General features: G+C 35.0%; 2 long non-coding RNA genes across 2 annotated transcripts; both read left to right on the top strand.

Moving 5' to 3' along the window:
* The first annotated feature begins 7,697 nt into the window (after positions 1 to 7,697).
* On the top strand, positions 7,698 to 9,516 carry LOC148763509 (uncharacterized). Its single transcript, XR_016025511.1, has 3 exons — positions 7,698 to 7,801; positions 8,453 to 8,532; positions 9,398 to 9,516. It is a non-coding gene; the product is annotated as an uncharacterized LOC148763509 (long non-coding RNA).
* Positions 9,517 to 12,801: 3,285 nt separating this feature from the next.
* On the top strand, positions 12,802 to 14,686 carry LOC148763508 (uncharacterized). Its single transcript, XR_016025512.1, has 3 exons — positions 12,802 to 12,905; positions 13,557 to 13,636; positions 14,502 to 14,686. It is a non-coding gene; the product is annotated as an uncharacterized LOC148763508 (long non-coding RNA).
* Positions 14,687 to 14,910: the final 224 nt, after the last annotated feature.

Below are 14,910 nucleotides of genomic sequence, written 5' to 3'. Positions count from 1 at the left end.
TAAATTTCAAAAAATTACTCCACCGAGACTTTGGATAAGTCTGAGAATTTTATCTAAGCTATGGATATGTGGGACAAGTGTATGGTGAAAATTTGGAAACAAATGGATGAAATTTTAAAAATGGGCCAATGGGAAAGTGACACATGGCATTTTTTTAATGAAATAATATTATTTTAATGAAAAGTCAGCCATTTAAACCCAAATTTTGAGTGCTGGCCGGCAATAAGGAAGAACAAGAGAGGAAATAGAGAGGAAAGGAAGAAAAAAAGAAAAACCAAAGAGAAACAAGAAAATTCAAAGGGAAATTCGCGGTTTTCGATCGTTTACGCGTCTAACGGTAAGATTTTTCGATTTTAGCTTGATTTCTACCTTTCCTATGCCTTTATTTCCATTTAGCATGCTTGAGGAGAGAGATCAAAAAGTGATATCAAGGGCTGGACGAAATTCTAGGAGAGAGAAATTGAAATTTTTAGGTTTTGATTTTTAGTTAAATTGATAGTTTTAGTTAGTTAAATGTGTTTAGAAATTAAATTGGGCAAGAAATCAGTAAATTTTCACAATACCCACTCTTGGCTGGATGCTCAATGCTGTACAATGATGATGAATTGATTTTATTCTAAGGAAAATGAAGAGAAAATGATGAAAAACGATTAAACGTGATAGAAAAACAAAGTAGAAAATTAACCGACTTAATGTCCCATTTTTGGCCGAATTTTCCAAGGAAGGGAGTGAGCTGATTTTGTTGTTTTTAGAAGGTTATTGACTGATATTTAATGGTTAGAAATGTTGGAGAGAGAATGGGATGATTTAGAGCTAAAATGGAGAGCCTTCCGGAAAAGGCAAAGAAGTCGTACCTGACAAGTAGTGATCGGGGTGCTTAGAAAGCTTTTAGTTTGTACAAACGGTGAGTAAACTTATTATTATTGTAAATTATCTAGAGTTTATTTTAAATGCCCTTTATGTATTTTATGAAATGAGAACGAGATTAAAACGGGATTTTTGATGTTTTAGGAATAAATGTGACAAATAAAAATATATTGTATTGATTATGAAATTGAGTAATTGGAGGCTACAAATTGACTTGAAAAATATATATTTTCCTAGGAATGGCTTATGAGAAATGAGTATATGTGGCTATATTTTGTGAATGCATTGGGAAATTTATGTAAGTTGTTTTACTATGCAGGCTGGATAAATAAATAAAAGCCACGTTATACTGTCGAAATTTTATTAAAATTGGTGGGTTAGTCACTGCAGTGACGGGTTTCCGTGGACTGCCTATTAGAGGGGCACGGTAAACCCAGTTATATAGTTACTCCGGTTGTAGAGGCGAGGAGGGTAACTCTTGGGGTAGTATTAGAGCTCACTTCACGTCGAACCCCCACGTGAATGTGTAACTCGGCCAACGCCAAGGAACGGCTGGTTTTTAAAAATAAAAATGTGTTTCACGTGTGAATATTTTAACACCCTTGGCGGACTCGGTTAGATGCCTCGGCCAAGGTATCCCCGAGGATTAGTTTTGGCTTGAGCCTTGTTTTAATAAAAGACATAAGCCTTAACAACTATTTTGGTAAATTACAAATATTTTATGGTTTAAGAAATAAATTGAAAACATTATGAAATGGGTTGAAATTTGTTGTTTAAACTTGCCTCCATTTTACTCGCCTTTAGATATTTATGATAATGTCTGTTTACTCATTGGGATTGCAAAATCTCACCCAACTCCTTTCCACCCATTTCAGGTTCAGTATAGACTGTAGATAGCTGATTTCATCGAGGACTACCATTGGATCTGCATTTTCCAAATCATAGGTTCACAGTCCTCTTTACTTTTGTTTATTTGGGGGCCTTCTTGTTATTGTAAATTAAATTAAATATTTTGGCTTACTGTATTTCAGTATGTATAAATTTATTTAGCTTTTACGCTATAAAAATTATTCACGTATAACTCTATAAATATTGTTTTATAAGAAAATAGAATATTTCCCTTAATATTTCTTTTATTTTCTTATTATATTCAAATAACCGTAATTTCATTTTAAATGAAGATTTTTGACTTTTAAACTCATTTTGAATATGAATTATGTATTTTGTACTTGTATATTACGTTTTAGCCAGTTTTGAAATTTTTGAGAAAAAAATGACCAAAATACCCCTGTGTGGCGAAAATTTTATTTTGATTGTTTTTGATCTAAAATAGTAAATATTCTCTAAAAACTCGATATTTAACAATGATTGCTCACAGGAAAGGAAAGAAACTGATATGTAAGCCTTGCGAGGTTCCGGTTGGCATTCCGGATAATGAGTGTCAATCGGGACGTCGCGGCGATTGTCATGGGCCTGAGGGAGGTTCCGGGTCGTGACATTCCAAGTATGCAAACATGCTATCAAATATATGAATGACATGGCAAGTATATAATAGAGCTAGGCTTGACACTAATGGCTTTTGAACAATTTGTTTCAAGCTATTGGCAATAATAAACAAAGTTACTTTAAACAAATTGTTCAAAAGCCATTGGCAACCCAATGTAACATATATGTATAGTGTTGATGGATTCAAGATACCCTATGTACCTAGCCATTAACCAAAATAGTAACAACGAAAATATACATAGTAGGTTCTCAAGATAAACATTAAAATACTGCAACAACTGTTGAAATGCAATGTAATGAAGCTATTAGCTTTAACCAAAACGAAGCTATTGGCTTTACAATTGTCGAAATGCAGAGTAACTTTGTTTATTTGTTATTCATATCTTTTTTAGAAAGATTACACAATTTACATTCCAGAGTTCATGAGTATGCATATGCCAATAGCATGACTTATGGAATGTCTGACTAGTTGATAAGATATTGTGTGACAGGGAAAACACAATTATCCATTTTCCCTAGACCCTTTCTTCCCTTTCTTAACTAAAAACCCTAAACCCTTCTACTCTAGCTGTCTAAACAATGCTATTATTATGAAAACACTTCATATGTGTGCCGGGCTGCTCAAACTCATGAGGATACGTCAAACGTGATTGCCATGGTTGTTTGTTAGGAAATGCATAGTGTGGTATGTCAGAATAATTAACATTTTGTTGTAGGTGATTACTATGTTGGATACCATGTTCATGTGGAATATCGTTTGCATTTCGTGCCTTAATTGTCACAAACATAACAACTGCCCTCTCATCTCGCAGAATACTTGCTACATCTTCATCATCCCTAATAATTGTGCAAGAAACCCCTACCGCATAATTGAGTGATGCATGTAGCTCAATTTCATTATTATGTAAGTAGACCCCAACAACCTTTTCAACCAACTTCACTAGGCCCAAAATAACAAATCACCCCAAATACCCCTCACTCGTGTCTCACCACCCTTATAACTGTTATAGACCCAATGACCATCGTATGTAATCATAAGCTTGACATTTGGTAGACTGTTGAAATTTAACATGAAATACCCCATACTTTGATATGGTGATAAATAAAGTTGATCGGATGCGAATTGAGGCATAATAAGAAACTTTGGGAACCAAAGAGACAAGATAAATTTTTAAAATAAAATAATATTTTATTAATAAAATAATATTAAAATATAAATATTTTGTCAAACCCTGTTCTATAAAATAATTACAACGTCATTTACATGCTCAATAGAATGGTTACATATTTAGGAAGTTTGAGAAATCGTTAAAAGACGATATTGCCCCTAATGGTATCATTAAGTCGATTAAGCCTCAACTAGTTCAAATAGGAATTTTAAGGTGAAATTAAGAGTGTCACAGTTCAGGGATGACTCAAAATGGTAATTCGGAGTTCGAGGATCAATTTGGAGTCAAACCGAAATTTTCACTATTCAAGGGCAAAATGGTCATTTGCCACTTGGGGACAAAATGAGAATTTTTAGAAAAGATTTTTTTTTGGCCCCATTTGACTTATTGGAGTATGATTTGAGGTTTAGAAGTGAAAAATTTTAATTCTGGTATAATTTGGAGTATATGGGTGAAATGGTAATTTTACCACCCCAGGGGCAAATCGATAAATTTTCACCACGACATTTGTCCAGACCAAGGGATTTTATTCATCATGAAAATGGATAAACATGAGAAATGTGTGGTGGAGAATTAAAGAATTAAAAGTCAAATATTTAAAATTTGAACCAATAAGGAAATGCCATGTGTCATGTTTTTATTATTTTATTATTTCTTTATAAAAAGGTAAAAAATCAGCCCATTTCTCCCATAGTGATCAGCCAAACCAGAAGAGAAGAGAAACCAAGGAAAAACAAACCCTAGGTGGGAAAAATCAAAGAGAAAGTGTTGGAATTCAAGGATTTGATCAAGCAAAGGTAAAATTTCTTTGATTTTGCTAGTGATTTACCTTACCCATGCATTTTCCCTTAATTTTCATGGTTAAATTACATGTTTTCATGATGAATTCATGGCCGGTCAAAATGGGTATGGAGAGAGAATGATCTTGGATTGGTTTGATTTTTAGGTATGTTAGTGTTTTTAGGTGATTAATGATGTGTAGCATGAAAGCAAGTGAAGAAAACCACCAAAGGTTTGGAACCCATCAATAGTCGAATTCTCTAAGTGAATAAAGAGGAAGAATGGGATGTTATTCTAGGTGATTTGATTAAGAAATAATAGTTTTTGGTGTAGGAATTAATGAATTATGGAGAGAAAATTAAGTAGGAAAAATCACGGAGTCAGTATACCATTATTGGCCGAATTTCTAGGGGAATATTAGCTGATGATCTTGATGTTTATTTGAGGAATTATGATGAATAATGATGAATTATGAGCCTAGAAAAATAATGGGAATTTTCGAAGCAAAAATAAGAATTTTTACCCACTAGGGGTATTTTCATAATTTGCTATCGGGACTGATAAATTGAATCTCATTCACAGTCACTAAGGTAATTTAAGTATAATTGGAGTGTAGAAAGTGAGAAGAATTGATTTGGAGTTAAATTGGAGATAATAGGCCGAATTAGGTCAGCACCGCATTTAAACTGTAGTCGGATAAGTTGCATGTCATATCATGCATATACACCGAGCCTGAATTGATTTTATAATGGTCAAGCATTAATGTGGTGAATTATGTATTGTACATTGTGGATAGGTGGTGAGCAAATTACACTAGTAAAAGTATAGAGATTGTGCTTGAAGATTGGGGTTAAGAGTAAATCGACTCTTAGAACTGTGAGTGGACAACTTATCGTCTTAAATATCTAGAGTTATTATACTTGTTTGATGCTTTTATTGAATGGTGAGCTTAAATTATAAAATACTATGTTTTCTAATTAAAATGTTTTTTTTAATAAAAATGAGATTTATACTAGTTTTGAAATTAAATATTGTTTTGGGAAAATTGAGTATATGAAGACTGTGTTGAAATTTAAGATTTTATATGTTATTGAAATTGGGGCTTATGACACTCTAGTAGCATGATGGCTAAATTTTTGGGGTTGGCATGAAATATATGAACATTTTTTGATTGGTCTCGGTAGACTGGATTAAATTTTATTCGTCATATTATGCTATTGGAAATTTTATGGGTCTGGTGGTATATTAAACGGTCACTGTAGTGGTGGGGGTTTTCGTGGACTGCCTATGAGAAGGGCACGGTAACCCAATTATATATTTACCTCCGGAGGGAGATGTTGGATGAAGTATCTCCTGAGGTAAGATTTGAATGCACCTCACGGTCACTGCAGTGGTGGGGGTTTCCGTGGACTGCCTATGAGAGGGGCACGGTAACTCAATTATATACTTACCTCCGGGGGAGATGTTGGATGAAGTATCTCCTGAGGTAAGATTTGAATGCACCTCACGGTCACTGCAGTGGTGGGGGTTTCCGTGGACTGCCTATGAGAGGGGCACGGTAACTCAATTATATATTTACCTCCGGGGGAGATGTTGGGTGAAGTATCTCCTGAGGTATGATTTGAGTGCACCTCACATTCGGGCCACCACGTGAGAGTGAGACTCAGCCAACGCCAAGGAACGGTTGTGTGTCAGATGTGAAAACATGTTTATGGGTATGGGTCATTGAGCAGCCTTGGTGGTCTCAGTGGGATACCTTGACGAAGGTACCCGAGAGAATGATTCTGGCAGGGGCCAAGTTTAAGAAATTCATAAGTCGGGAAATTTTGATGAAAAGAAATTGTTTGGTATAGATTGAAACGAATTTTGTGTTATGAACATTATTGAGATATAACATTTTTCTATTGTCTCCATCTACTCGGCTTTAGATGCTTTTGATGGTAATTGTTTACTCACTAAGATTACGTAATCATAATCTCACCCCTCTTCCTATCCATTTTTGAGGCTCAGGACAATTTGTTGATAGTTGATTAAGACGAGAATTAATCTCAAAGTTGCATCCTAGAAAGTAAAGGTTCGTAGCCCTACATCTTCTTAGTCAGTTGGGGCCCCACATGTCACTGTAAAAGTAATTTTATTCTTCAGTTATTTGATTTAAAGTATGTATGAATATATTTAGCTTTTACACCATGTTTTTGACGAGTTTCGATATTTTTGAAGAGAAATGATGAAAATGCCCCTGTGAGCCAGAAAGTAATATTTTATTGTTTTGATTTGGAAATGACTTATGATTTTTTTGAAATGTGAGATTTAATAACTGTCGCTCACTGGGGAGATGCGAAAGTTGATGCTAAGCCTTGCGGGATTTCGATCGGCACTCGGGGTAATGAGTGCCTATCGGGAGGTCGCGACGGTTGTCACGGGCTCGATGGGAGTTTCGGGTCGTGACAATTATGTTGGTATCAGAGCATGGTTTAAAGATCAGAGATTTTGGTTTTAAAGCTTTGGATTTTAAAGTTTTCGATTTTAAAGTTGTTTTAAGAAATCCACACTGACACTGCGTGGCCCCGAGTTGGGTTAAGTCAGGTTAGATTGAATAGGATGAGATGAATTTGAAAGTATCTATTTTACTTATTATATGTAATAAGCACAAAAGGGTATAAATGGTTATGAAAATTGTGATGTAAGCTTGAAGGGAAACCAAACGGTTGAGAATGATTAGTGTAGTAATGTCAAACCCTGCTTTGTAAAATAATTATAATGTCATTCACATGCTCGATAGAATGTTTGTATATTTAGGAAGTTCGAAAAATCGTTAAAAGACGATATTGCCCCTAATGGTATCATTAAGTCGATTAAGCCTCGAACTAGTTCAAATAGGAATTTTAAGGTGAAATTAAGAGTTTCACAGTTCAGGGATGACTCAAAATGGTAATTAGGAGTTCGAGAATCAATTCGGAGTCAAACCGAAATTTTCACTATCTAGGGGTAAAATTGTAATTTTTCCACTTACGGACAAAATTTGAGATTTTCAGAGAATTTAGATCACATTTGACAAATTGGAGAATGGTATGAGTATAAGGGATGAAAAATATGTCTATGGGCAATTTTTCAGTTTTTGGGGCAAAAATGTAATTTTTGATTTTTACGGGGGTAAAAGTGTAAATTTCAAAAATTTCTTCACCAAGACTTTGGATAAGTTTGAGAATTTTATCTAAGTTATGGATATTTTAAGGAATAATGTGTGGTGGAGATTTAAAACTTAAAAGATAAGAATTTTAAAAATGGACCAATAATGTAGTGACATGTGGCAAGTTAGATTATTATATTATTTAACTATAAAAATCAGCCCACACCACCATTTTCTCTTCATTATGGCCGGCCATAGCAAGAAAACAAAGGGGAAAAGAAAAACAAAAACCTAGGGGGAGAAATTCAAGGAAAATTTGGTGAAAATTCAAGGAAACAAGTGACAAAAGGTAAAATTTCTTGATTTTGACTTGTGCTTTACCTTTCCCATGCATTTCCCATCATTTTCCATGGTTGAATCATGTGATTTGAAGATGAATTCAATTCTGGAAAAATGGGTTAGGAGAGAGAAACTTGTTAGATTAATTTGATTTTAAGTTATGTTAGTGTTTTAAGTTAGTTTAGCATATTTAGGAACAAAACAACAAGAAAAGAATTTATTTTCCTCCATTACCATTATTGGCCGAATTTTCTAGGGGAATATTGGCTGATGATCTTGATGTTTATTTGAGGAATTATGATGAATAATGATGAATTATGAGTTTAGAAAAATAATGGGAATTTTCGGAGTAAAAATATGAATTTTTACCCATTAGGGGTATTTTCGTAATTTGCTATCGGAACTGATAATTTGCACCACACTGAGGGACATTAAGTCAATTTGGGTGCAATTGAGGTATAGAAACTGAAAAAAATTAATTGGAGATTAAATTGGACGCGTTAGTAATTTAATCGGGTAATAGGTCGAATTAGGTTAGCACCGCATTTAAGTGGTAGTCGGATAAGTTGCATGTCATATCATGCATATATACCGAGCCTGAATTGATTTTATAATGGTCAAGCATTGATGTGGTGAATTATGTATTGTACATTGTGGATAGGTGGTGAGCAAATTACACTGGTAAAAGTACAGAAATTGTGCTTGAAGACTGGGATTAGGAGTACATCGACTCCTAAAATTGTGAGTGGACAATTTATCGTCTTAAATATCTAGAGTAATTATACTTGTTTGATGCTTTTATTGAATGGTGAATTTAAATTATAAAATATTATGTTTTCCAATTAAAATATTTTTTAATAAAAATGAGATTTATACTGGTTTTAAAATCAAATATTGTTTTAGGAAAATTGAGTATATGGAGACTGTGTTGAAATTTATGATTTTATATGTTATTGAAATTCTGGCTTATGACACTATGGTAGCATGATGGCTAAATTTTTGGGGTTGGCATGAAATATATGAATAGTTTTGGATTGGTCTCGATAGACTGGATTACATTTTATTCGCCATATTATGCTACTGAAATTTTTATGGGTCTGGTGGTATATTAAACGGTCACTGCAGTGGTGGGGGTTTCCGTGGACTGCTTATGAGAGGGGCACGGTAACTCAATTATATATTTACCTCCGGGGGGAGATGTTGGGTGAAGTATCTCCTGAGGTATGATTTGAGTGCACCTCACGTTCGGGCCACCACGTGAGAGTGAGACTCAGCCAACGCCAAGGAACGGCTGTGTGTTAGATGTAAAAACATGTTTATGGGTATGGGTCATTGAACAGCCTTGGCGGTCTCAGTGGCATACCTTGACGAAGGTACCCGCGAGAATGATATTGGCAGGGGCCAAGTTTAAGAAATTCATAAGTCGGGGAAATTTTGATGAAAAGAAATTATTTGGTATAGATTGAAACGAATTTCGTGTTATGAACATTATTGAGATATAACGTTTTTATATTGTCTCCATCTACTCGGCTTTAGATGCTTTTGATGGTAATTGTTTACTCACTGGGATTATTTAATCTCACCCATCTTCCTATCCATTTTTCAGGCTCAAGACAGTTTGTTGATAATTGATTAAGACGAGAATTAATCTCGGAGTTGCATCATAGGAAGTAAGGGTTCGTAGCTCTACACCTTCTTGGTTAGTTGGGGGCCCACGTGTCACTGTAAATGAAATTTTATACTTTAATTATCTTTATTACTAAATGAATAAATTTATTTTACTCTTACGCTACAAAAGTTATTTTAGGAAGACTTTGAAAATATTGTGTTTTAAGAAAATAAAATATTTTATTTAATGTTTTTATTATATTCAAATAGCTATAATTTTACTTTAAACAAATGTTTTAGACTTCAAAATTTAATTTAAATCATGAAATATGTGTTTCCACTTACATATTACATTTTTTTCGGATTTCGAAATTTTAAAAAAAAAATTGACGAAAATGCTTCTGTGAGCTAGAAAATAATATTTTATTGTTTTGAGTTGGAACCAACTTATGTTTTCTTGAAATGCGAGATTTAATAACTGTCGCTCACCGGGGAGATGCAGAAGTTGATCCTAAGCCTTGCGGGGTTTCGATCGGCATTCGAGTTAATGAGTGCTTATCGGGACGTCGCGGCGGTTGTCACTGGCTCGATGGGAGTTCTGGGTCGTGACAATTAGATTGGTATCAGAGCATGGTTTAAAGATCAAGGATTTTGATTTTAAAGCTTTGGATTTCAAAGTTTTTGATTTTAAAGTTGTTTTAAGAAATCCACACTGACATTGCGTGGCCCAAGTTAAGTTAGGTTATATCGAGTTAGTTGCATATAGAATTTAAAGTCATCTAAGTCTATTCCATTTCTTATTGTAGAGTACCATGCCTCCTCGACGTGGGCGTCCACCTCTCTATAGGTCAGTAGGGAGGGGAAGAGGCCGTGCTAGACTTACTCAGCCAGATCCCGTGGAAGGGGAGTCTGCTGCACCTACTTTTCGAGCAGCACCTGCTGTTGAGCCTACTGAGATTCCTCCACCTCCTCCACCACCTACTACTACTCCTGGTGTTCATGCCATGTCTCTTGAGGCAGTCCAAGCATTAGCAGCTTTTCTTAATATCATTATGGGCCAAGCTCAAGCTGGTCGAGTCCCTTATACTGTTCCGCCAACAGTATCTCCAGTGCCACCACCACCACCTCTTGTTCCACCACCAATGCCAGATGTCTCCATTTCCAAAAAGCTTAAGGAAGCTAGGCAGCTGGGTTGCACTTCTTTTGTTGGTGATTTGGATGCAACCGCAGCTAAAGATTGGATTACTCAAGTAACGGAGACATTTATGGATATGAAATTGGATGATGATATGAAATTAATGGTGGCCACAAGATTACTAGAGAAGAGGGCTCGTACATGGTGGAGCTCGGTAAAATCACGTTCCATTACTTCGTTGACTTGGATAGACTTCTTACAAGAATTCGACGGTCAATACTACACCTACTTTCATCAAAAAGAGAAGAAGAGAGAATTCCTAAGTTTACAACAAGGGAATTTGACCATAGAAGAGTACAAGGCTCGTTTTAACGAGCTGATGTCATATGTGCCAGACCTGGTGAAGTCTGAGCAAGATCAAGCTAGTTATTTTGAAGAAGGGCTCCGTAACGAGATCAGAGAGAGGATGACTGTGACAGGCCGGGAGCCTCATAAAGAAGTTGTACAGATGGCTTTAAGGGCCGAAAAACTCACGAATGAAAATCGGAGAATGCGAGCTGAGTTTGCAAAGAGGAGAAACCCGAATGTATCCTCTAGTCAACTGCCCAAAAGAGGTAAGGACACATCTGCTTCTGAGAGTACTATTTCTGTTCTGGTGATATCTCATCGACCCTCACTTTCACAGTTACAGTAGAGACCTCTGAGATTTAGCAGGTCTGGGATGAGTAGTACTTTCGAGAAGAGTTTTGGAGGTTTAAATAAATGCGAAAAATGTGGGAGATATCATGTTGGGGAGTGTTGGGGCATAAGATGCTTTCATTGTGACCAGCCAGGCCACATTAGGAGTGACTGCCCACAGTTAGGACGGGCTACAGTAGTTGCTCCATCCCCATTAACTCATACGGATATGCAGAGGAGAGATTCCTCTAGAGTACACCCGAGGCAGGGGGTAGCTGTACGATCTGAAATGGGTAGCAACACCCCAGCACAACCACCTTTGAGGCCATTGACTCGTTCTTCAACAAGAGTTTTCGCTGTAACGGAAGATGAAGCACAAGTCCGATCTGGAGAAAGTGAGTGAAAAGTTAGACGAAGGTGTAAAATAGTGATAGGGGATGTAAATACCAAGTGATGGACGTGTAAATAAAGGTTTTAAGAATAATATAGTAAATGAGTTCATATGGAATATGGTTGTAAGAATTTCTTACTATATTGTGGAAATTAGAACTCAAAAATACTTGAGGTATACAAAGTTCAAATGAACTTAAATCTTAAGCAATAAATTGATGTCGAAATACAAGAAGGATACAAAGCAATATAGAGGCACGAAAGATGATTAAGGACAAAGCGATGACTCTGAGGAATTATGATACTGCATCATATGCGATGATTAAATCAAGATAGATCTTGGATGCATAAATGGGATTATAAAGCATATACATATATGTGGGGTTGATATTGTGATTAACTAAAATAAAGAATGATTTTTAGTGAATTAAGATTCCCTATAAAGGAGATAACAGGAGAAGTTGAGCATCGAAAAAAAGATAATACCCCGCATTTTCTTTGAGTTGATAAGTGAAATTTTGAGGACAAAATTTTATTTTAAGGGGGGTAGTGTTGTCAAACCCTGCTCTGTAAAATAATTATAATGTCATTCACATGCTCGATAGAATGTTTGTATATTTAGGAAGTTCGAAAAATCGTTAAAAGACGATATTGCCCCTAATGGTATCATTAAGTCGATTAAGCCTCGAACTAGTTCAAATAGGAATTTTAAGGTGAAATTAAGAGTTTCACAGTTCAGGGATGACTCAAAATGGTAATTAGGAGTTCGAGAATCAATTCGGAGTCAAATCGGAATTTTCACTATCTAGGGGTAAAATTGTAATTTTTCCACTTACGGACAAAATTTGAGATTTTCAGAGAATTTAGATCACATTTGACAAATTGGAGAATGGTATGAGTATAAGGGATGAAAAATATGTCTATGGGCAATTTTTCAGTTTTTGGGGCAAAAATGTAATTTTTGATTTTTACGGGGGCAAAAGTGTAAATTTCAAAAATTACTTCACCAAGACTTTGGATAAGTTTGAGAATTTTATCTAAGTTATGGATATTTTAAGGAATAATGTGTGGTGGAGATTTAAAGCTTAAAAGATAGGAATTTTAAAAATGGACCAATAATGTAGTGACATGTGGCAAGTTTAGATTATTATATTATTTAACTATAAAAATCAGCCCACACCACCATTTTCTCTTCATTATGGCCGGCCATAGCAAGAAAACAAAGGGGAAAAGAAAAACAAAAACCTAGGGGGAGAAATTCAAGGAAAATTTGGTGAAAATTCAAGGAAACAAGTGACAAAAGGTAAAATTTCTTGATTTTGACTTGTGCTTTACCTTTCCTATGCATTTCCCATCATTTTCCATGGTTGAATCATGTGATTTGAAGATGAATTCAATTCTGGAAAAATGAGTTAGGAGAGAGAAACTTGTTAGATTAATTTGATTTTAAGTTATGTTAGTGTTTTAAGTTAGTTTAGCATATTTAGGAACAAAACAACAAGAAAAGAATTTATTTTCCTCCATTACCATTATTGGCTGAATTTTCTAGGGGAATATTGGCTGATGATCTTGATGTTTATTTGAGGAATTATGAAGAATAATGATGAATTATGAGTTTAGAAAAATAATGGGAATTTTCGGAGTAAAAATACGAATTTTTACCCATTAGGGGTATTTTCGTAATTTGCTATCAGGACTGATAATTTGCACCACACTGAGGGACATTAAGTCAATTTGGGTGCAATTGAGGTATAGAAACTGAAAAAAATTAATTTGAGATTAAATTGGACGCGTTAGTAATTTAATCAGGTAATAGGCCGAATTAGGTTAGCACCGCATTTAAGCGGTAGTCGGATAAGTTGCATGTCATATCATGCATATATACCGAGCCTGAATTGATTTTATAATGGTCAAGCATTGATGTGGTGAATTATGTATTGTACATTGTGGATAGGTGGTGAGCAACTTACACTGGTAAAAGTACAGAAATTGTGCTTGAAGACTGGGATTAGGAGTACATCGACTCCTAAAACTGTGAGTGGACAATTTATCGTCTTAAATATCTAGAGTAATTATACTTGTTTGATGCTTTTATTGAATGGTGAATTTAAATTATAAAATATTATGTTTTTCAATTAAAATGTTTTTTAATAAAAATGAGATTTATACTGGTTTTAAAATCAAATATTGTTTTAGGAAACTTAAGTATATGGAGACTGTGTTGAAATTTATGATTTTATATGTTATTGAAATTGTGGCTTATGACACTATGGTAGCATGATGGCTAAATTTTTGGGGTTGGCATGAAATATATGAATAGTTTTGGATTGGTCTCGATAGACTGGATTACATTTTATTCGCCATATTATGCTACTGGAATTTTTATGGGTCTGGTGGTATATTAAATGGTCACTGCAGTGGTGGGGGTTTCCGTGGACTGCCTATGAGAGGGGCACGGTAACTCAATTATATATTTACCTCCGGGGGGAGATGTTGGGTGAAGTATCTCCTGAGGTATGATTTGAGTGCACCTCACGTTCGGGCCACCACGTGAAAGTGAGACTCAGCCAACGCCAAGGAACGGCTGTGTGTTAGATGTAAAAACATGTTTATGGGTATGGGTCATTGAACAGCCTTGGCGGTCTCAATGGGATACCTTGACGAAGGTACCCGCGAGAATGATATTGGCAGGGGCCAAGTTTAAGAAATTCATAAGTCGGGGAAATTTTGATGAAAAGAAATTATTTGTTATAGATTGAAATGAATTTCGTGTTATGAACATTATTGAGATATAACGTTTTTATATTGTCTCCATCTACTCGGCTTTAGATGCTTTTGATGGTAATTGTTTACTCACTGGGCTTATTTAATCTCACCCATCTTCCTATCCATTTTTCAGGCTCAAGACAGTTTGTTGATAGTTGATTAAGACGAGAATTAATCTCGGAGTTGCATCATAGGAAGTAAGGGTTCGTAGCTCTACACCTTCTTGGTTAGTTGGGGGCCCACGTGTCACTGTAAATGAAATTTTATACTTTAATTATCTTTATTACTATATGAATAAATTTATTTTACTCTTACGCTACAAAAGTTATTTTATGAAGACTTTGAAAATATTGTGTTTTAAGAAAATAGAATATTTTATTTAATGTTTTTATTATATTCAAATAGCTATAATTTTACTTTAAACGAATGTTTTAGACTTCAAAATTTAATTTAAATCGTGAAATATGTGTTTCCACTTACATATTACATTTTTTTCGGATTTCGAAATTTCAAAAAAAAAATTGACGAAAATGCCCCTGTGA

Source organism: Theobroma cacao, chromosome 3, assembly GCF_053813885.1.
Source record: "Theobroma cacao isolate CCN51 chromosome 3, ASM5381388v1, whole genome shotgun sequence".
In the NCBI taxonomy this organism is placed as follows: Eukaryota; Viridiplantae; Streptophyta; class Magnoliopsida; order Malvales; family Malvaceae; genus Theobroma; species Theobroma cacao.
This window is presented reverse-complemented; position numbering and strand designations above follow the sequence as displayed.